This window comes from Aedes aegypti, chromosome 2 (genome assembly GCF_002204515.2).
Source record: "Aedes aegypti strain LVP_AGWG chromosome 2, AaegL5.0 Primary Assembly, whole genome shotgun sequence".
Lineage (NCBI taxonomy): Eukaryota > Metazoa > Arthropoda > Insecta > Diptera > Culicidae > Aedes > Aedes aegypti.
The window spans coordinates 278,204,027-278,228,688 of NC_035108.1; the positions used below are offsets into that span (position 1 = coordinate 278,204,027).

A 24,662-nucleotide genomic window follows, 5' to 3' on the forward strand; every position below is an offset into this window, starting at 1 on the left:
TTCGTCACTTATACTTGATAGCCTAGTTAAAGTAGAACTCGAATTCGGTCTCAAAACTCTTAGCGAATACTATTGTTACAAACTGGGACCATTTTTGTAATCTAAGTCAGAAATTTCCATATAGCGTTAAACGCCTAAAGATATGCAACGCCCTATAAATGTTCTGTAATTCATTCAATTTTGTTCGAGTGATGCTCCATTGTCAAAGTTACCCCAAAACAGAAAACCGACTTTCGATTATATGATAAATTATATATCCATTAAGAATAAATCTTTTGGAAATCTATCAACTGGAATCGATAGTTAGGATACCAGTACTTGTTTTAAAAATAAGAATTAAAATTCTTTGTAACAGCATGCATAAATATTCAAGTTTTCTTCGAAAAAACTATCAAAGTTACCCCGTTTTACGGTACCTAAAATTTTTTAGAAATTTTGGAGCAATTTCTGAGAGCAACCGCCTAAATAAAATATACAATTAATTTTATAGTTGAACTAATTAAAACATCATACGGTCGGTGTTCAGACAAACTGGACCAAGTGCTTTCTCATAGTTTCAGGAAAACAAAATCTAGGCATTCCAAATATCAAAATATATGCATTATTTGCTATAATAATGAAACTTATGTATTTGATGATACGTCTGTAACAAAATGGCATCGGAGAAATCGAAATAGATAGAGTCCTTAACGTATCTTTAGAATACCAAAATATCATCTGTCCGGTCTGTCTGAACACCGACCAAGTAACCTATGGTATACAATAGAGTCCATAATTACTTGGATTACTTAATAAATTCATCCACGATTTGCGTCAGGAATTGAAAACTCTTTTAGGATTGCTTCATTAAATTCGACATGGGATAAAGCGCCTCCAAAAAATTTCTTTAGGAGTTGAGTTCAATCCTTTCTCGAGTCAAGTCTCGAGTAACGTAAAATCTCGATGGATTCTTCAAAGGTTCATTTATGGGATCACTTATTTTGGTACTACAGCAAAATTTCTTTAGGAATTCCGTCAGATGTTTTTTAAGGAATTCTTTCAGAGAATTCTACAGGATATTATCCAGATATTCATTTTTTTTATTATCTCAGTAATTGATCTAGGGTATCATTTAAGACTACCTCAAGAGTTCTTAAGTTCTTTCTCCGTTCATTCCATCACAAATTCTCGTGAATCTTTGTATTATTCCGACGCTAAATAGCACAAATCACACAAATTGTCATTTTCCTACAGACATTCCTGGAAAACTGCATTGGAAAAAATCTTTGAAGACTTCCTCGGAGGATTACTCAAATAATATTTGTAGGAACTTCTGAAATAATATTAGGAAAAATATCTGGAGTAAAGGTGTCTTTTCGTTTACAGAAATTGAATTCCCTGACATTTCCAGGTCTTTCCCTGGTTTTACAAATGAATTTCAGGTTGAGGAAATGCTTTAAAATGCATAAATGATTAGCGAATGGTAAATTTTAGACAACTAAAAAATCATTTCTGCTCTTCGCGCATTTTGCCACCGTCAGAATTCTTATGTCTGAACCACCACGCTGTTGCTGCGTACGATAAGCGAAGTTGTTTCATTTTCTATTTTAGAGTTTTTCTAGATGATAGACACTCTTATCTTTGGATGAATACATTTAAGTTTGATGTTTCGAACAAACCCTACATTTTGTAGACAACCCAAAAATATCCTTGGAGGTTTCTCTGGGGAAAATACTGGCTGAATTCTTGAATATCTTTTTATAGGGAATCTTGGAAGTAGCCCTAGTAAAATTGATGGGAGTATCACTGGATTAGTTCCTGAGATACTTTCAGTGATCAAACTTAAAAAAATAAGGTAAAATTCTTGAAGGTATCTAAGACGAAATTCATAGAATAAGTAAATGAAAAACCGAATTTAGTACTTAACCACTTAATTCCACTAGAGTTTGTATCTTTTGATAGATTCGCGTATTTCGACCTCCACAGTAAGACCGTCTTCAGTGTCATGTACTAGACTCGACTTGCGACTTGCATACGGTTCGTCTCAAGTTCATCGAAAATCAATGGAGCTCTGAAGCTACAATGAAAAAAGAGTAACCCTTTTACTTTCCAAAACAAAAATCAAAAAAACTTTGCAAAACTTAATGTCAAGGATTATTAAAATAGCAGCATTTTCAATTATTTTCCTCTGCATGCTAATTCCGTTCTAATATCATCAACCAGCAGTGTAGGTGCTTCTCAAGCTCTCGCCGAAAGCTTCGCACGGCATGCTAACCGATCTCTCTCGCTCTCAATGCTTGCTCAATGCAAGCTCCTCCGAGCTCTCTCTCCAATGCTCTCGCCCGTGAAACCTGCAACGATCGCTGCACGCCTTTCGAACCCCTAGAGGTCCAAACCCGTATGGTCTGCTCCCAGTCACCCAACCACCCATCGGATCGCATTGTAGGCTACGGCACTATTCATTGAGGCATCGTCCAAGTCCGGCTCAGATATTATTGCTGTCGTCGCTCGTTCCGATCGTCATCGTCGTCGTCGTTCAAAAAAGGGGGTCCCACAATCGTAACCGCGATCGTCATCATCGTCATCATCATCATCGTGTCGTCGTCGTCATCGTCGCGAGATTCGTTCGGGGCCACATTTAGGCCAGCTATAAACCGATACCAGAACGTTTTTCCATTCAGTCATCTCTCCAACTGCCGAAGCGTACTGATCTCTCCTGGCCATCAGAGCCCAGAGGACATCAGCAAGTGCTGTGAATTGTTTGTGTTGTGTTGTGGACTATTTTGCATTAGCCGGAAAACGGTGTGTGGTTTTTGAACCGCTGAAGATTTTCGAAGAATTACTGTAATTTTAAGGTAAGTCTCCGACGTTTGGGATAAAGTGCCAAATGATATTCATTGGAATAGGCGTATCAACCTCAAAGAAGATCAGTGTAACACATCAAGCCGTTGTTGCGCGTGTCGGATTTCGCCAACGGAACTAAATCTCGATGTGTGAAGTGATTGCGGTCGTTCCGTTGGACCTGTTGCATGCGGTCGGTGTCCCCCAAAGAGACACCGAGTGACCAAGTGAAATCGAATCAAAACAAACCGTTATAATCGGGAATGAGTGAGTGCTGTAGAGGATGGACAGTGGAATGAGAAGAGCAAAAACTAAAAGCGGAACTTTGCCTTCCCTTGAGTGATATCAAGCGCGAAAAAACCAGGCGAGAAAATAAAGTATTTAAAGATTACTATACGGTCACAGACACAAACGGGAGGAAGCACGATGAAAACATTAAATTCCCCTCCCCGCTATGAGGGGTAGAGGTACGGGGTGTGCGTTGGGGGTGGAGGATGGCGGTCAGAAGAAAGTTGGCGGTCTGGGCTGTTAACAGTTCTTGCATTCGTTCGCTTGATGCGGGGCAATCCACTAGGCACTGTGGGCTGGAATTTCAGAAATTGCCACGAAAATGCTTAAGAAAAACGGATTGCATTTTATGTGATATTGTGTTGCACACGTCAAACTGAACTGATGGAAGTTGAAAGTGTAGTGTATTTGAGAAGTAAAAAAATGTAAACCAAAATACGTGATTTCATTGAACAATTCGGTAATAATTGAAATATAATAATTGAATCAATGTATTGTGAATACTCAACATGGTTTTCACGCCCTCTGACGTATGAGCATTGTTGACCGCTATTCGATGATCAATCGCACAGAGATTCAATGAGTGAGAATAAACTGACCGTTCTCAATGAGTACAAATCCAAAGCACACAATTAGAAGTAAAGAATGCTAGTAAAACATCCATTACTATTATAGAGCACGGAATCCTCTGCATCTTCACAGTTGTCATACTCACCTTTGGTCTTAAAAATATAATAAAATATTTAGGATGCCATCTTTTTTTTCCTGATGCTTAACAGATGTTAGATTTATAAATACCAGACTATTTTGAAAGACACAGATTTCCGCGTGAAACTTGTATTTTATCATAACAATAATATGTGCTTGTAGCACATACCTTGTTTGATTTAATTTTGCATAGACGTTCACAAATCCATACTTTTGCTAACTCATTTATCGCTATAGAGAAAGTGGAATATTCTTCCGATTAAAATTTTGCTCTCAATCCGCCAAACCTGGGAATTTTCGACATTCTTTTCTTGAATATTCGTTTTGATTCTTTGTGATTCTTTTTATTTCTCATACGAATTATTCATTCAATGCAAATTCTTCAATCAACGTGTGAAGAGCACTAATTGTTTTTAATTATTCTAATTTTACTGATAAGTACTTCATATTCCAGTTAACATATGATGTGATGTACAAGTTTCTACGATTTATTTGAAAAAAACATGGTTTATATTTCAATATATTGGCCAGAGTGTTGTAATTGGGCGAATAAAGATAGTGATTAATTATGATGGAATTGTGGAATTAAAATTAGTTTAATGAACAAATCAACTGTAAACAGCCATGGAAAGCAAATGCAAAACATTCTGCATGCTCTTATAAATTTAATAACACTCATTTTTATTGATTTTTTCAGTTTAGCTAAATTTTGATAAAGTTGAATTGAAAAGCATAGTAAATTGACAAAGATACAGTATGGCCCATTGAGAATACTCAAAAATACATCTAAATATTGCAAGAATAGGGTGGTTTAGTCTCAGAGGATGGAGCTGGTTTCAGAAAACGTGTTTTTCATGATTATAATAAATTTGTCAAAGTTCAATAAAAAGTCAATACCGAGATCTATACCATTTCTTTGAAGAAGAAATTCCTTTTCTGATGGTAGAAACAATTTTGTTTCATTACCAATTTATAGTTTTCCAGCAAGCCAGAGCCGCTTACCACACTCAAATGAAAGCTTGACAAACCATAGTTCTCCAAGATAAGTAGTTTCAACTAAAATAAGTATTGATCTCCAGCGCTCTGAAATGTCACTTGGGCGAATGTTCGAGACAAAGTCTTACCCAGCGTTGACACTTCGAAAACTTTCATTAAAAAAAAAATGTGAAAATGGCAGGTTTGCATCCACATCTCCTCTTATAAAAAAATGGTGTCCAAAAGTAAAGATAGTTTGAAAAAATCAACAAATAAAAAAAATGTAATGTTTGGTTTTAATTTTTCTCATGAAACTGCCACCATGATTTGATGATTTGTGCGCCTTTTTATGCCCCATATTGTATTTAAATTGCCAAATATTTTATCTGCATGGGGAGCTTTTCAACCCTATGTTTTATCAATATGAGTGCTTCCTCAGCCTATCGTTAACCTACAAAGCAGAGTCATGCTGAAGTTATCTGTGATCGATTCCCGGTCGGTCATGGATCTTCTCGTAATGTAAATACAATTTATATAATCTGTTATGAAGTTATGTGCTTATTGAGTTATCTACTACAATTTTTGAGCGACGTTTTCTCAATACTGTAAACTGGCGGAAAATTCCTCACCATTTTACAAAAGTTTTATCCATTTTGTATCCACAGAAATTCATGTATCGTCTCATTAATTTCGAAAAAAAAATGCTTCGTTGATTTCTACCACGTGAAATCAATTAAGTAATTAAGCGTTATTGTTTTTTTTTAATAAATGACGACATTTAAAAAATAAGTTTAGGGGATCAGATAGACGTAGCAGTAAACGCACAGATATTCAGCACCACCATGTTGAGGGTCGCGGGTTCGAATCCCATCGGTCGATGGTCTTCTTGTAGAGATAATTTTCTCGAACCCCAGGGCATAGAGTACCCATCTTCGTGCTTATTAGAAAGCGAATATGGTCATTTGAGCACTTACTAATAAGAACCCTTAGCTGAGAAGCAAGCTCTGTCAAAGTTGGGACGTTACCTCAGAAATAAGAAGAAGAAGCAACTTAGCTTGAATAATTACATTTTAGTGTCGTACACTGGGGCGAAATCGATAAATGATTTTATGATTGAAAAACTATGCTTGCAATGCTGTATGATCTCAAAACTGTGTTAACGAATATGTAAGAATATGTAAGTGGAAAGTAATAAGGTCTTTACTCTCGAGAATGTATTATTCTTGATGAAGAATCGTGAGTAACTAATGAAAATAGCCTATTTTAATAAATATTTAACTGATATTTTTGCATTAAACTGGATATAATTCGAAAATGGATACTTCTAGAGAAATTATCCATATAATCATTATGATTAATAATAATTTTAAGATTCTTATTGTATCATCAGAACGTATTAATTTTGACAAAAAATCAAAATTTTCAAAAACCGCCCAAAAGTTGTTCTTAGAAAAACTTTTTTAATTAAAGTTTCTCCATCATGAAACTTAACTGTTTTTAATGAAATTAAATAAAATATTTTTTCAGTGTATATTATTTTCTTATCGTCTAAACGGTTCACTACAACTTCTACATAGAACATTTTACTTTGAAATCAACATTTTCGAAGTTAGAATTTTTCGAATAAATTACATGCAAAAATGTATAGGCCATTTTCAAAAGTTATTCTCGAGTCATAATGATCGATTTTTTTTATGGATTACACTTATTTTATCATACCAAACACATGTGCAAAATTTACTGCAAATCGAAGATGGTCGAGTTCTGTGACTGATCTTGAGTTAAAATGATCAATTTTTCTATGGAAAACACTTATTGTAGGGTAGAAGCACTAGATTTCGCCCCCCTAAACCATGTAATCGCAGGAATAATAAATTTCTGACTCTTTTAATCAATATCAAATAATGTTATTGGGTTTATTCAACTATTCATCTATTATTTTAGGATGATCAAGCTGCAAAGTTATCCAAAACAAAGTTTTACTATTGAAAAAAGTATAATTTTTGGATTGATGGTGTGCTTTAATTTTCGTCCCCCCAAATTCAATCTTCGCCCCACCCATGCTCTAATCTTCGCCCCCATTAATTGAAGTACAGGTTTTCGATAGTTTAATCAAGTACTTATTATCTTCTCACTTTTCATCTTCACTGGTACTTATCCTGCCTATTTCCACTATGTCTTTTTCTTTTTGGCATTACGTCCACACTAGGACAGAGCCTGATTCTCAGCTTAATTTTCAAAGAGTACTTAGTTCATAACTAAATGGTTTCTTTACATAAGTTGCCATTTCTACAGTCGTACCGTGTGGCAGGCACGATGACACTTCATGGACAAGGAACTCAAATAAAAATTCCATTACAAAAATATCCTGAACTGATAGGTAATCGAACTCAGACACCTTCAGCATGGATTTGCTTTGTAGCCGCCTACTAACGAAGGCTATGGAAGGTCCTGATTTCCACTATGTATTGTTTTTATTTATTGCAAAGTAATTATTTATGCTCTTGTAGCATTTATGTGATATATGCAGGGTTCTGAATTTTCGTATCAATGATGCGAAATCTACGATTTTTCTCACGTAAGGAGAATGCTTTTTTCGCTTCCTCACGTGAGCATCTTTTATCGCTCACACTAATTTTCCCTGGAGCTACGATGGTGGATAACCGAAAACCACTCCACTCCGGGGATAATTTATTTTTCACTCCATCATATTTTCGCTCACCAACTGCTCCCGAGAATTATCACTATGTGGATAAACAAAAACTAGTGCCGGCGACGGGATTCGAACCTAGTACATTGCTAAAAACAACTGCGATGCGTGCACGCTAACCATGCTACCACCCCAACTTGACGAAAGGAGTGGTTAATTTGGTGCATAAAAGCAACTGCTGCTTGTGGCGATGGATACAGGAAAAGTTCTCCATGGATCGGAGAAAGAGGAAACAAACTTCTCACAGCTGCGGAAATGTGCAATTATCTATTTTTGCTTTGTTTTGTGGACGGATAAAATCGCAAGGCAGCTAATCGCTGAAAATTGCTGTGAGGGATAAATCCATTATCGTGAGAGTGAGTGAGAATTCGGAAGCCTGGATACATGTTATTATTCCCAGGAAGTCGAGAAATTTCCCAACATGAAATAATCCAATGTCAGAATATCGGAATCAACCCCGATATGTCATACATTAAAGTTCTCCAATATTTTTTAAATAATTATATCAAGTACCGTTATTTCGGGAGAAATTTATCATATTCAGCGTTTTCAATAATGTTAGCAGTGCCAAAAACTGAATGCGGAAAAAAAAGTACTGCGATAAACCCATTAACTCATGTAGTGGTAAAAATAATATTTAATATTAAAAATCGGTTGATCATATTTCGTTTCTATTCCATTCTTGCTGAATATGGTGGGTTATTTGATTGACAATAATAAGTTCAATTTGTTCTTCGTCACAGACTATCAGTATAATGATGAGCAACAAATATCATACACTGAAATGAATTTTATTGTAGAAACTACTGAATGCATGGTAAAACTAAGAACTACACCAACAATTTTCAAGACTACATAAATCTGTTAACTTTTTTGAAGTGTAGTCAACATCAATACACAAGAAATTTTATTTATTTAACCAGAATTGCAATATTTATGACTAGAAATAAACTTGATTTGAACCACACTGTGCTGTACGGTAGGTGTCACGGATTTAAATGCTTTGTAGTTGATGCTACTATGGAAATGGTCACATTTACTGCACAGGATTTTTACCAGATTTTAGTAGTCGGTTGAAAAACGTTGATGAAGTTCTTAATCCCACCTAATTCTAGTGGTAACGTCCGCGTCTACAAAGTAAAGCCATGCTGAAGGTGTCTGAGTTCAATTCCTGGTCGGTCGAAGATCTATTCTTAACGGGAATAATATTGACTTCGTTAGGCATAAAGTGTTTTTGTGCTTACCACAGAATAAAAGAATACGAAAATGGCAGCTTATGCAAAGAAACCTCTCAGCTAATAACTGTGCAAGTGCTCATATGAATACTGCTGAGAATATATAGCTAAGAACAGGCTCTGTCCCAGTGAAACGTAATACCAAGAAGAAGGAACTATTCGGTACATTTAGAAAATCCTTTAAACTTCCTGTAACCTCCTGTAAACAGTTAATAAATCAATGAGTTTGTTTTGTTTTTCGAACAATTTCGAGGAGGGGCGAAAATTAATGCACGCACCACCGAAAGAACGTTACAGGTAGTTTCGCCAGGGGCGAAGATTAGATTCGTACGAAAACGTGCTTTAGTTTTCGCCACCCTGAAAAAATAGTTTAAAACTGGTTATAATTGCTGGAATAGTTGAAAAAATCTATTCGTGTCTCTTGCTGATGCATGTCTTATCAGAACTATTCATTTTTTAAAGATGAAATAGTTATCTTAATATGTTTTCCTTGCCTTTTAAAATAGACGCTTTTCTCAATGAACGCAAAAAATAGCGTATCATTTTTTCCACATTTTTATATGTGATTATTTGGCGGTTTAGAAGATTACTTTAATTAGTAACATTTGGAAACTAAGTATATATTATTCCAATCTTTTATATAAGTTAAAAAGTAAAACATTTTTATTTTATTACAATCTAGAACAAGCTAATGTTCTACCAGGGGGGCGAAAACTAGGGAGGGGGCGAAGATTAATACATCTACCCTATCATACCAAAAACATATGTAAAATGTAATCAAAATCGAAGACTATCGAGCACGATTTTTATTGTTCTCGACTCATTCTGGATGGAATTCGTCTGTTGTAGTTCACACTTTTGTACCATTCAAACACTCAAAGTAATACGGCATTGGTGGTCCAATGGCTACCGCTTCTGCTTCATAAGCAGAATGTCATGGGTTCAATCCCAGGCCCGCGCCATCCTCTACTTTGTAGTTGTATCTTTCACTTGCTTCCCTCTTCCAGTCTTAATATATATCACAGTCAATCTATCACAATTCATAGCATTTGCTAGAACCCGATACGGACAAAAAACCGTTACCCAACGCTTCTTCCATTCTTCCGTCATTATTGTTAGTCTTTCCTTACGCCTGATTAATAGGAAGTCTGCTAAATAGCAAACCTCTCTGCTATAAAAACTACCACCCCTTCACCCTTCCCGCATGAACTAGCGTAGACGCAGTGGTATATACGGCCTACTGTGGGAGCCCGTTTAATGCATAATCAATTCCTCCCCCTTCCCCTCATTGGTTTGCATTTTGACGTGGCAGGCGCCATTGTTGCCTAAAAATAGAAGATCAACAGCACTTATACATTGAAGGTGTCTGTTAATCCCAAGCAGTCATCAGGTTGGTTCCTTGTGTAAGTGCAGCTGATTTGGCGATACTGGAGTAGCAACCACGGGCGGCCAATCAAGCTCGAACTCATTTCAAACACTCAAAGTTCGCATGTATGCTTAGCACCAGAATATTGTTGCTGGCTTGTGACTAATAATGTCTGTGATGCCAACAGAGCATTGAGCAACCTTGGAATCAAATTCTATTTGGTATCGACCTGATTAAATTCACCCAAGTAATCAATTTGACCCCGGATTACGGTGTTCCATTAGGGGCAGCTATGTATTATAAATCAGTTTAGCTTGCCGTCAAATACTTCCTTAAAACGTTAAAAATTTAGTTAGACGATCCTGCAATCGAGTGAAATAATTAAAAAAAGAAATAATAACTAAGTACGGACGTACATGTCTGGATGGGATTCGAAATTTGGTCTTAAAGTGAGAGTTGCAATAGTTGCTCACCACACTTGGAGTAGATTGAATATTTTTGAATATTTTTACGTGTTGGTCAAAAGAATTTTTCCATCGAACGATTCCAGTCATGTTTCGGGTGAAAAACTGTAGGAAGCTCTTCTGGGAATTGCATTGAGAAGTATTACAGATAGTTCATTTCAGTTTTGCCTATATGAGCATGAGCATAGGGGACCGTACAATTCGTAGTTGCTACTCCGAGATCGACTAGAACAATAAAAATTGCACAAAGAACCAACAGACGGAGTTTGGGAATAGCTTACCATCTTCAGTGTATAATTTTGAGAATTCCAAACATTACAGAGTCAATAACATCGCCGGTTATTTCCTTACTGTCATCGGTGAAGGAAAGGAGTGTTAATGTGACATCCATTGCTACAAAAGACCGAGTATACCTCTGCATCTTCAAGTCTGCAAAATCTGAATTCACCTGGATAAGTGATGCTGTTTATGTAACCTCAATTTAAAAAGTCATTTTTTGACATCGATGAAGACCTTATATAAAATATGTCGACGTCTTTCGTCACGAACCACTCAAAGATTTTGTAATCACAAAAGCAGACATGTGTTTTATGTTTCCATGTAATGTTCATTGGCAGGCATTGCAGAATTCGCTCTCATTTGATTTTGCAGCACGATCAAAGCAATCGAAAAATTTTGACCAGCATGCGCAAAAAAAACCTTTTCAACACCCCCCCCCCCCCCTCCACCTTCCTTATCTACGTCCAAAACTGAAAACCATTCATATTTTAAATTGCAATACCAAATTTTCTCAAGTTTATAAGCATTAAAACGGAAAAACAAGAATATCACAAAACAAACTCTGGATAATCGAATCTAAAATTCCGGATAATCGAATCTCGAATAATCGAGTCGCCGGATAATCGAGTCCAACCTGTATAAGCCATTTGTAATGGAAGAATTAAACGAGCTCACCAATTAATATTCCATCGTTGATAGGACAGTTGGCCATCCTTTTCAATTTCCTCTAGCATAACGCGGGAATCGAAAAAAAATCCACTCCGGTGATGAGAACAAAGAAACCGCTTGCTTGGGATTCCGAAGCGGTGGTGATAACAAAGTAACCTTAGCATGGCTGGAAGATCTAGAGGCAACGATCGTGGCTCTCAATCATTATATCATTAGATCAAGATTAAGAACCCATCCAATTCATTCATTAAGTTCCATTCAAGTTCACATTGCAAAATCAACTTTCAACCGCTACAAGGCTACAAATCATAAATCTCGAGAAACAAACTATAATACGAGCTGGAAGCTCAATCGATTGATATCTCGCTGGTGGTGATAAGTCGTATAAGTTGTGAACTTGAATCTCTATTTGGTTTTAGTCTATTAAGGTGATGATAAATCGAAGCCACAATACGCAAGAGCAAAATTCTGAAGAACCAAACATCACCCGGCGATATGATCGATTGATTATCACAGCAAGTGACCAATTAATCAAATTTTCAGTAGGATCGATTTTCTGGTTCTATAGATTTGTGCTTTTGAATTTTTAAGGTGTGGCTTCAATGCGTCTTCACCTTCACGCAGAAATGCGGAAATGTAAGGACTAGATGACATCACTTATAAATTTGAGGTGTGGTTTCAATTTATCTTCACCTTAATTGGCAAACTGAGTTTTTTTAAATTTCACATCAAATTTCGTCCTTGTTTTTCCGCTTTTCCGCGTTTAAACACAACTGGGCAGAGTTTGCTTCGCAGCTCAGTTTCTCTTGAGTGGTTTTACAGTCAATAATTTCCTAGCCAAAGTTTACCAATTTTTATTAGTACATCTTGTGCCCAGCACGATTAAATTAATTTTCAGAGAAGTCAATTCCTGGATCTTACCGAAAATCTTATCCAAACATCTTCAGTATAACATTGCTGAAATGTTCACCATTGCATCTACAATTGGTTAAAATTATTTCCCTGACCCACAGTGCCATTTTAATCAGATTGGCCGCATTACTACCGGTCGATGGATGGTGGTTATGGTGTGTCCGTGAATGCTATTAATTAAAAATTCAAAACCGGTAGCGGTTTTTTCCCAACTCTTCTTTCACAACCACCGGCATGCAACACCGGGAAGAAACACGGGAGCATGTTTGGGTGTATAGTGGGAAGTTGAGCTTCCGCAAGCTCAAAAGAGAAACCCCTTCGCGCAAAATGGTCGATAACTGGGGGTGAAAGATTGATTCATTGGCGAAATTCTGACAATACTCAGCGGAGTTTGGCTATGTTTGTTCGTGGTTGAATAATTTCTGAGTTCATTACAAGTTATGGGAACTTCATTAAAAACACTCGGTAGGGTTCAACGTAAACATTCAATCGGAAACTTCCGTAAGTCGAGTTATTTCCAAAACTAACGCGAAAGTGGTACTCACCGTTAATTGTGTTTGCCTTTATACAGTGCAATGATGATGTCCAATGATGTCATTTTGCTTTCTATTTGAATTGACGACTCAGTGCTAAATAATAGAAACCAAATAAAAAAACATTAAATTAACTGAAGGCTTGAAAAGTATTTTCCATCTGTATATTGACATTTAATAGTTTAGAAAAAAAAAACTAATAATTTCGATAATTCACTGTAACATGTTCAGAGCAAAAAGGTAGGTAACTTAAATTCCTTCATCTGTCGATTTTTCTAGACCTCAAATCTGTAGTCGCAAATCTTAGGGCTACCCAGCATAATGCCAAGACCAATAATCGTTTTCAATTTCCGTAAACAATACATCAATACATGGATAATTATAATTGATTTAGCATTGAGAGTTTGCGATGGTTTCTTAATTCCAAACCTGATAGAAGTTGGAGTGAGAACAACTGTTAAAACGATTTTCAGATCATCTCTTTTGCTCGGTATGATTCCTTTTCCAGAGCATATCTCGTCGTTTTGGATGACTCAGCTCATTGAAGGCTGCAAATTCTCGGTTTATTTTCATGATCGTAGAGTTCTTCAATCGGAATGAGATCTGCGTAGCAATTGCTGATACTAGATAAAACATAATATGCGTAAGATTTTTTTTTTGTTTTATTGGTATTATTTCAATCATTACATCCATTTCTTATATCGAGGTATTTTGTTTTTAGGCAACGCTCTCATCTTAATTTGATAAAATTATAACATCTTATATGAGTTTTCTTAAACGTCTTTATTTTCAAGATATTTGCACTACAAGTATTGTCTTATTTATGGGACGTTGGGGTTGGTAAATGGCTGGGCATGGCGTACCATTGGTACCTCGCGTACCTGAAGGAATAAAATAGACCCCTTTGTGCGGTCCTTAGCCTCTTGCCCAGCAACTCCTATCCCTACCTCCTCGCGGTACTGGCTGGGGTACGAGTAACCTTAGGGAAGATCGGGTAACCAACCCCCGGTGGGAACTTTGGTCGTATGCTGACAGGGAAGGGGGGATTTGCTTTTGCTTTTGTTTCTGCAAACCTTGAGCGTCTGTACTCCATGTTAGGAGCGGCTCACAACAGCGTCTGTTCCCCATGTCAGGGGCGGCTGATCATCGTCCGAGTGCCAGAGAAGGACTCTAAGCTAAACTGCGCACTATGGTCCTCCGAACATTTAGGGGGAATGGTCCTCCGGAAATCTAGGGGGTTGTTGTCAGGCCCTGCAAGCCAGCCGTAAAAAATCAAGCAACGAATAATCAACGAGAGAATACGAACCGGGACAATCGGCGAAGACCACAGCGACGTAAAGGGACTAGCGATTGGAAGCTCGGTACGTGGAACTGTAGATCTCTCAACTTCATCGGGAGCACACGCATACTCGCCGACGTGCTGAAGGACCGTGGATTCGGCATCGTAGCGTTGCAGGAAGTGTGTTGGAAGGGATCAATGGTGCGAACGTTTAGAGGTAACCATACCATCTACCAGAGCTGCGGCAATACACATGAGCTGGGAACAGCTTTTATAGTGATGGGTGATATGCAGAGGCGCGTGATCGGGTGGTGGCCGGTCAATGAGAGAATGTGCAAGTTGAGGATCAAAGGCCGGTTCTTCAACTTCAGCATAATAAACGTGCACAGCCCTCACTCCGGAAGCACTGATGATGATAAAGACGCTTTTTACGCGCAGCTTGAACGCGAGTACGACAGTTGCCCAAGCCACGACGTCAAAATCATCATAGGAGATCTAAACGCTCAGGTTGGCCAGGAGGAGGAATTCAGACCGACGATTGGAAAGTTCAGCGCCCACCGGCTGACGAACGAAAATGGCCTACGACTAATTGATTTTGCCGCCTCCAAGAATATGGCCATTCGTAGCACCTACTTCCAGCACAGCCTTCCGTACCGATACACCTGGAGATCACCACAGCAGACAGAATCGCAAATCGACCACGTTCTGATTGATGGTCGGCACTTCTCCGACATTATCGACGTCAGGACCTATCGTGGCGCTAACATCGACTCTGACCACTATCTGGTGATGGTCAAACTGCGCCCAAAACTCTCCGTCGTTAACAACGTACGGTACCGACGGCCGCCCCGGTATGACCTAGAGCGGCTCAAGCAACCGGATGTCGCAGCGGCATACGCGCAGCAACTCGAGGCTGCATTACCGGAAGAGGGTGAGCTGGACGAAGCCCCTCTTGAGGACTGCTGGAGAACAGTAAAAGCAGCCATCAACGATGCAGCTGAGAGCAACGTCGGGTACGTGGGACGGAGTCGACGGAACGATTGGTTCGACGAGGAATGCCAGGAGGTTTTGAAGGAGAAGAATGCAGCGCGGGCGGTCATGCTGCAGCAAGGGACCCGGCAGAACGTGGAACGCTATAAACGGAAACGGCAACAGCAGACCCGCCTCTTTCGGGAGAAAAAACGCCGCCTGTAGGAGACGGAGTGCGAGGAGATGGAACAGCTGTGCCGGTCTCAGGAAACGCGTAGGTTCTATCAGAAGCTCAACGTATCCCGCAACGGCTTCGTGCCGCTAGCGGAGATGTGCAGGGATAAGGATGGGAGCATTCTGACGGACGAGCGTGAGGTGATCGAAACGGGACAACGGAGGAAATGCCTTCGTCAGTACTGCGGAAGATGGAAACCAACCAGCCCCCACTTTGAGGGAGGTTAAGGATGCCATTCACCAGCTCAAGAACAATAAATCTGCTGGTAAGGATGGTATCGGAGCTGAACTCATAAAGATGGGTCCGGAAAGGCTGGCCATTTGTCTGCACCGGCTGATAGGCACAATCTGGGAAACAGAACAGCTACCGGAGGAGTGGAAGGAAGGGGTAATCTGCCCCATCTACAAGAAAGGCGACAAGTTAGATTGTGAGAACTTTCGAGCGATCACCATTCTAAATGCGGCCTACAAAGTATTATCCCAGATCATCTTCCGTCGTCTGTCACCCGTAGTAAACGAGTTTGTGGGAAGGGATTGTTCAAATATTACGTAACGCAACAGGGGGAGGGAGGGGGTCTGACACAGTGTTACGGTTCATACAAAAATTTAAAAATTTCCATACAAAAGCTGTTACGTGGGGGAGGGAGGGGGTCCAAAATTGGCGAATTTTGCGTTACGTAATATTTGAATGAACCCGAAGTTATCAAGCCGGCTTCGTTGACGGCCGATCGACAACGGACCAGATCTTTACTGTACGGCAAATCCTCCAAAAATGTCGTGAATACCAGGTCCCAACGCATCACCTTTTCATCGATTTCAAGGCGGCATACGACAGTATCGACCGCGTAGAGCTATGGAAAATCATGGACGAGAACAGCTTTCCCGGGAAGCTCACGAGACTGATAAGAGCGACGATGGAAGGTGTGCAAAATTGTGTGAAGGTTTCAGGCGAACACTCCAGTTCGTTTGGATCCCACCGGGGACTACGACAAGGTGATGGACTTTCGTGCCTGTTGTTCAATATTGCGCTAGAAGGTGTTATGCGGAGAGCCGGGCTTAACAGCCGGGGTACGATTTTTACGAGATCCAGTCAATTTGTTTGCTTCGCGGATGATATGGACATCGTCGGCCGAACATTTGAAAAGGTGGCAGACCTGTACACCCGCCTGAAACGCGAGGCAGCAAAAGTTGGACTGGTGGTGAATGCGACCAAGACAAAGTACATGCTAGCTGGTGGGGCCGAGCGCGACAGGGCTCGCCTAGGTAGCAGTGTTACGATAGACGGGGATACGTTCGAGGTGGTCGACGAGTTCGTTTACCTTGGATCCTTGCTGACGGCTGACAATAACGTTAGCCGTGAAATACGGAGACGCATCATCAGTGGAAGTCGGGCCTACTATGGCCTCCAGAAGAAGCTGCGGTCAAAAAAGATTCACGCCCGCACCAAATGTACCATGTACAAAACGCTCATAAGGCCGGTAGTCCTCTACGGGCATGAAACGTGGACGATGCTCGAGGAGGACCTGCAAGCACTTGGAGTCTTCGAACGTCGGGTGCTTAGGACGATCTTCGGCGGTGTGCAGGAGAACGGTGTGTGGCGGCGAAGGATGAACCACGAGCTCGCCCAACTCTACGGCGAACCCAGTATCCAGAAGGTGGCCAAAGCTGGAAGGATACGATGGGCAGGGCAAGAATGCCGAACAGCAACCCTGCAAAGATGGTATTCGCTTCGGATCCGGTTGGTACAAGAAGGCGTGGAGCGCAGCGAGCTAGGTGAGCGGATCAAGTGCGTATCGATTTGGCGAGCGTGGGGCAGAACCGAGGATGGAGAGATGCGGCCACGAACCGAGTACATATTGTATTGTATTGTAGTATATATTGTATTGTGGCGTGAAATTGTTGATTCAGTGTTATCTGTGTAGATGTTAACTAAGTAAATGAATGGGACGTTGGTCGCTCGGGAGTTCTGCTCTATTTATAAGACACTGGTTGGATATGGGTTAAGTACTTCCTCACTTTGCTTGTTCCTATAACTGCAACTTAAGATAAATAAGATGAATAATTTTTGCAACAATCACAAAAAATCCATGCTGTCTACGAATGGTGTCATCTGTGCCAAATATAACCAGCCTATTATCCAACCGAGATGGTTTCGATTGACACACATTTAAATATCGTTGTCAGCCAGCCGGCCGATTACAATGAGGGATGCCGCAATCGTTTGTGGTCACCGACTCGGTATTGTTTGTTTTGAGCCCGAGAGCATAGAGCTATAGAAAAAAAGACTCCCATGCCGAAGGAAGCGCGAATCAAAACAAAATTGAAAGTGATTAGCGACCGTACGGATTCGCGCGTGAAGATGCCAATTGTGAAGCGCTTTGGCCCCCTTTCTGGCAGCGTGCGCCCCGAAAAGCGGTTTCTGCCCTCGGTCAAATTTGGCTCACGCGTGCGCGCCGCTGTCTTTGAATACTAATTTGAGACCCCCAGAAATGAGAAAAAATGGAATCCGTTCAATGGCCGGGTGATGGCCTGACGGGGACCAAGCCAAATGTATCATAACGACACCGAGCCAAATGGCGATGCCTTCGGGGGCAACCCGTTTTCAGTGGGTATTATGTGCAACTATGCAGCTCGCTTGTTTATTTTTACATAATACCGATTGCGAAGGGATAGTTGCTTGGAGCTGGTCGGTCGACAACAGGCAACGTGGTGGTTTTATTTTATGGGAAAAGGAAATAGCGGATTTGCCAGTGGCCGCGCGTCCGGGTCGTGGAACGGTCGTAATTGGTCGTTTTTGGAGAATTGATGCAATATATCGATTGCCACCATTCGAGATAACTGCTTGATTGACTCTCCATTAATTAATGTTAACTGCGTTTAAAAATCTTGACCATACAGGATATCAAATTATAATTGGCTTTACTAGAAAACATTTGATGAAATGATAAAATTCTAAATAAATCGCAAGTTTTTCTCCCAACAAAAGATAACATCACGAAATCATAACTTTTCAGGTATTTTCAAGAAAATAGAAATAATTCATTTCAGATTTACTTATATCAAATATCTGTACTTTTGGATAGACAACGTTAATATATAAATTTGGTTTTGATCATTTTTTAATCAACCACAGTTGAAATCGGATTTTTTGTTTCTATAACAGTATATGATATTATGATCATTAATCGTATCGGTAACGATTGACATATTTTTTTTAGATTTTCATTGTACTTTCTCGTACAATAAAGACAAAAAAATTAACTATTTTTAACCTAAGGACCTTGGGTTTTTTTCGACCCATTTCAAAATTTAAATCAATATAACTTTTGATTGAAATAACCTAGCAATTTGAAATTTTCTGACAGTTATTTTTTTGTAGGAAATTTTATTTTAGCGGGAAAAAAGTTTTGATAAACCCCTAGGGGAGCTTCCATAAAAAAAATACAAATTGTGACTAAGGGTCGTTTTCGACCCGAAAATTCAAACAGCTCGCAAAAATCAGTGTGTTGACTGAATTAAGTTCTGTTGGCCTTAAATGAAAGGCACACATGTCTAGTTTCAGAAACCCTCCCGGAAATCCGGGTTTGCTCACCGTGGCCACCGAGAACCTGCTGCATTTGGAAAAAGTCCCTTTAGAGACCCTTACTTTGACCACCTGTAGTTTCGTAAATATACAAGAAATCGGAACTGTCCTCACATTGTTGAATAGGTATTCACGTGGACTGTGAATAGAGAATCTCAAATCACGTAGTTTTTCATATCCGGTTCCGGAAACCTGGAACATCCGAAAAGTAAGTTTCCATCGCAGTTTTATTCATGTAATTGACATCGGTACTATTCGGTTGATGGATATTTTGGCATAAAATTTCTCCGTAAAAAGGAATCCATTGCCGGCGCCATCATCCTCTGAAAAATTCGGTCCAGTATGGTCCATGCGGAATCGATTCCTGGAGTCCCTGAAGGTGACCCATCTGGACAATTCGATTAAATTACCCGGATTTATGCCCAAAAACCAAATGAAATGTGTCTCATTCTTTACGATTTTTCATGTTTGGATGTATTTTGTCAAAAGGAGAAATTTATTACTTTTTAAGAAATTTTGCCTGAACTTCAAAAGAAGTTCCATCTGAAATTTTTACAGATTATTTTTCCCTAGGCATTTTCCGTTGGTAGAATTTTACGAAATATTTCCATACGATTTTGACTATCAATAATCTTAATCGGGTTAATCATTTGACGTTTCAGCGGTGCGTGTTATTAACGTGTCCATGGTAACGGGTGAATTCGGCACCGCTCAAACGTCAAACTAGTGAACTCGTGCATTGTTTCATAGAATCTTGTCACATAATAACAAGAAAAACATCTTCAAGAAGGGACCGATGCACGGGTTTACTAATTTGACGTTTGAGCGGTGCCGAATTCACTGGTTTAAATAAATAACACGGCACCGCTAAAACGTAAAATAGTGAACATTATGAACGGATAACACAAGAATTTTTCCATAGATTCCAGTAAATATTTTTTAACATACCGTTATATGGGGTGCAATTGATCACTTTTGAGTGATTTTGTTTTATAATTCCTTATAGGATGCATGTATTATCATCAACATATTTTTAAAACATGTACTGGGTGGATTTTTATCGAAATACATCTACGAGATTTAGACGAAATATTATCATAATAACAAAAAAAAAATTTACTCAAAAAGTAAAGTTTTTGATTCCGGAGTGAAGTTGATCAATCACTGCGATGGATTTCCAAAATTGAAGAAATATGCTATTTACTAAATTTGGGGTCACTGAATCTGAATCAAGTTTCAAAAGTCTTACAACTTGTTGATCAATCGGTCAATTTTAGAATTGAATGTTGTGAATTTCTGAATACACCACATTAAACGAAATCAGCCACCTGCTCACAAAAACTTCTGTGGAATGTATGAAACAGTTCAATTAAATGGTGTCTTTATATAACCTTAACATTAGTCGATTGTTTGGAGAAGAACCCTTCAAAAGTTCATCAGCCATTTCTTAAAAAATCTGTTTTCTCATCGTACAATTATTTCAAATGTCAAACCGGTTTTAGGGATATCAAAAGTTGCTATCAGGTAATGCGACAGCACGGAAATTGTGATAATTGAAATTAGATCATAGCTCTCCTGACAGTCTTTACATGTGGGTACGGAAATGATCAACTTCTCCCCACTGATCAACTACACCACGAATTACGGTACTTTTTTTTTTTCTTAAAAGAATAAAATTTTTGTCAGAAAGCTTTAATGGATTCCTAAGTAGTTTGCCAGAAATTCGATCTAAAAAAAACCGACACGGTATTTCTTCAGTAACTTCTTCAGAAATGTTTCATAAATTTTGCATGTTTTTTTTCCAGAGAAAAATATTTCAGGATTCCACCGTGAATAATATTCGCGTCACGGTTAAATTAAAGAAAATAAAAACATATATTTGTATAAGGAATCGACATCATTCGTCAAGTCATAATTCATGTTTTTTTTTATCTAAAGTAAAACGACATTTTATCGCTGATGAAATATAATTTTTGATAAAAATTGATATTTTGGGATCAGTCCAAATAGAGCTCCAGTAAATCTTCCAAGTAAACCTCCAGAGATTCCTTCAAGAATTCCTCTCTTCAGGACTTCTTTCGAAGACTCCTTTAGGGGGTTTTACTAGAAAATCTCTACCGTAATCCCTACAACGATTTTTTCAATGTGGAATCAGCGATTTTTCCAGGGATTCCTCAAGAAATAACTTTTGTTCCAGATTCTCCAGATTTCCTAGACCGGTTCCGATAGGGCTCCAGATATACCTTCAGCAATTCTTTCAGGAATGTTGCCAGGAGTGCCTCCAGGGATTCCTACAAGGATTTCTACAGGAATTCAAAGGTATTTCTATATGGATTCTTCTAGCGATTTACAGTTCCTGAAGAAAGAGATTCCTCCAGAAAAATCTTATCCATAGATTTCTCCAGAAAAATGTTTACTGCGGTTTTTCCTAGAATTTTCCAAGGATTCCTTAGGAAACTTTTCCGGGAAATAATGCAGAGATAACTTCCAGGACTCCTCCAGAGATTCCTTCAAATATTCTTTAAGCGATTTCTCTTCATATTCTTTTGAAAATTTTCCCAGAGACTCATCTAAGCTTTCCTCCACGAAAATCTCTACAGGGATTTTTGCAGAGATGTCTTCAAGGCTTTCTCAAGACTATACTATGCTGCATCGAATTTTCGCACACTTCGAAAGCCGGACACTATCCTTTTTCACAGTGGACCAAATTCCGATTTTTTTACGCCAAGAATCCATAATTAGGATGTCTTCCACATTTTACGTACATAAAAGTTGTAGAAAAATATTTTTTGGGTGATATGAGGTAGGTGTCCGAGATTCGAAGCATCCGGACACTTCGCAACAATACGGCACTTCACTCCAGTGATTTCTCTAGAAATTCCTCATGTTCTTGGGATTCTTCTAGGAATTATGCCTGAGATTTCCTCGCTTCATGAACTATTCTGAGGATTTTCTAGGCTTTCCTCCAGGGATTCGTTTTTAGGCTCCAAAGTCTCTGGAAGTCTTCATTTTTTCAACGACTTTTTGTAATAAAGACTGCGTACACAAAAACATGTTTCATTATTATTAAATACAGTCGTTACTCTACCAGCTAATGCTTGGAAAAATTTCTTCAAAAAAAAAACATGTAGAGATTTTGCTGGAGCAATCCTTGGAGAAAATCACTCGTGCTTATTCTGCGCGGCGTGTGAGTCGAGACGAGTCGCTCTCACCTCGAGTGACGTGAGATGACTAATTGTGGTTATTCTGCGCGGCATGTGAGTCGAGACGAGGCGAATGAGTTGACAATTGTCGACTTGCTCCCATTTGATTAAAATTAGTCGTCTAACGTCACTCGAGGGGAGAACGACTCGTCTCGACTTACACGCCGCGCTGAATAAGCACAAATGTTAATCAAGTGGGAGCGAGTGGACAATTGTCACCTCATTCGACTCGACTTCTCTCACCCACCGCGCAGAATAAGCACAACTGTAGAGATTTTGCTTATAGAATCCATAGACAAATCCATGGAAAACCCATTGATTTTTCTGGTGAAATCCCTGGGAAATCCTTGGAGGAATCCATGAAGAGATTTCCCTAAAGAAATATATGTAGAAATTTTCCTGATTGGGCTTATTTTACGAGTGGCGTGAGGTGAGAATTGTCGTCAGTCGTAGAATAAGTCCAAATGTAATCCCTGGAGAACTTCTTAGGACGATTTCTGATAAAATTCCCGCAGGAATTTATGGGAGAACCAGTGGAGGAATTTAAAGAGGAACTCTTGGAGGAATCCCCGGGAGACTTCGTGAGGGCTCAGAGCGAATCCCTGGAGAAACTCCTGTAAAATCCTTGGATAATCCTTGTAGTAAGTTATGTAATGGTTTTCATGGTGCTAGCTTTGGTAGAATTCTTGGAGAAATTCCTTGAGGAATTCGTGAGTTGCAGAGGATTTTCTGATGGAATTCCTTGTGGATGAACGCCTGGGAGTTGTTGAGAATGTTAATTTGAAAATAGCAGTGTTATAAATGTAAACATTTACTCTCTCGTAGCTCGAGAGCGTTCAAGAGCAGCTAATCATACAGATTACAACAGTATCGAGCCATTCGGGTGATTTATGTTTTGCATAAAATTGATTATAGCTTTCATATTTTATGGTCATGCAGCCTTTAACAACCTAATTATTGGATTATCAAATACCCCTTTGTTTGCAAACATAGCACAGAAAATGGAAAATATTCGCCTCTGTTTCTTGATCAGAATGAGAGTGGTTCAGCGAATGTTACCTGTGTTGACACACAGTGATCGGCGCCAAACAGTGGGTGGTGTGTCTGCCTCGTTTTCGTTTATGGCTCGTTATTTTCCACGAACGATAAATGTCATGCATGTTGTATAAATGCAGGCGGATGAATGGGATGAAATTATGGCTCGTGTGTCAATGATCGTTAAATTTTCCAAAGCCTGCGCAAAACCTATGCGACGAATCGCTGCAGCAAATAGTCAGCTGACGCGGGTTGAGTGACGGTGACGATTCTTTTTACAGTTTCGTCGTCGACTTTTTTCCATTTGACGGCGACAATTGGCTACCCTGATAATGGTGTGATTTGGAATAATATTTGTGCTTTTGAAACGTTACTCATTACACGCATAAAAAGTATTATACATATACCGTTTTCGTTGTTCTGGATTATCAAGATGTTTCTATTAATAACAATCGTATCGTATGACAATAAAGCTGAACCAATAATTTTACACCAAGTTTGTTGCTTTATTTACAATAAAAAAATAATAATTTCTTTTCTCTTTTATTTTTTTCAGGTGAGTCAACCTCAGAAGCACGCGCAATTAGGTTTGGCCCATCAAGGCAAGTAGAATGTAGAATAAACGTCTGTGTTCCACTAACTAATTAAAGTACAGGCTCAATTCAGATTCAAGCCATTTTCAGAACCGGAAAAGTAGTTTCCCTTAGAACATCCAACACCTTTCCTTTCGACCTTTTGCCCTTTCGACTATTTGTCTTTCAACTTCATGTTCCTTTGTAGTTTTGACCTACGGCCTCATCTCTTAGAATTGTGGATAAATTTCACCGCACTTTTTTTTATCGAAAAGATGAAACTTTCATCTATAACTTACCAGTTAAGAATTATTACCTTCAAAGAAAACATTCATCGAATTCCACACATAATTTGTCACGGGGTAGCACAATATCCAAATAAATTTAAGAGGGAATGTCTGTACGATTCCAGGAATAATATCAAATTGAAATTCCAATATAATGTAAAACAAAAACAAAAATATTGTGCAGGAATTGAGGAAGACATTTCCAGTGTAATAACTACATCTTTCTGAATACGAAGAATACCAAATGACTGTATGATTAATCTTATGTGAACGTACTCAATGTTCAATGGATAAAAACACAAAGGGGACCAAGACCATAATAATGGCCATGGCTATGGGTTTCGATCCCGCCAATAGAGAATGTTTTCGGACTGAACGGTACATAAAATATCTTCATATTTTTCACACAACATACAAATGTAAACCAATGGCAAAGTTTCAGTTTCTAACTATAGAACTATTCATGTTATTTTAGTATGATGAAAAATAAATCTACGAAGATTGCTGTTAAGCTTTTAAGGCAAAATTTAGAGAGTTCTTG

General features: G+C 38.9%; 1 protein-coding gene across 1 annotated transcript in view; it reads left to right on the plus strand.

Moving 5' to 3' along the window:
* The first annotated feature begins 2,478 nt into the window (after positions 1-2,478).
* Positions 2,479-24,662, plus strand: part of LOC5574312 (L-selectin) — a 79,815-nt gene continuing 57,631 nt past the window's right edge. Inside the window, exon 1 of the mRNA XM_021845166.1 lies at positions 2,479-2,834. The gene's annotated coding sequence lies outside the window, so the exon portion shown is untranslated. The remainder of the gene's footprint in view (positions 2,835-24,662) is intronic.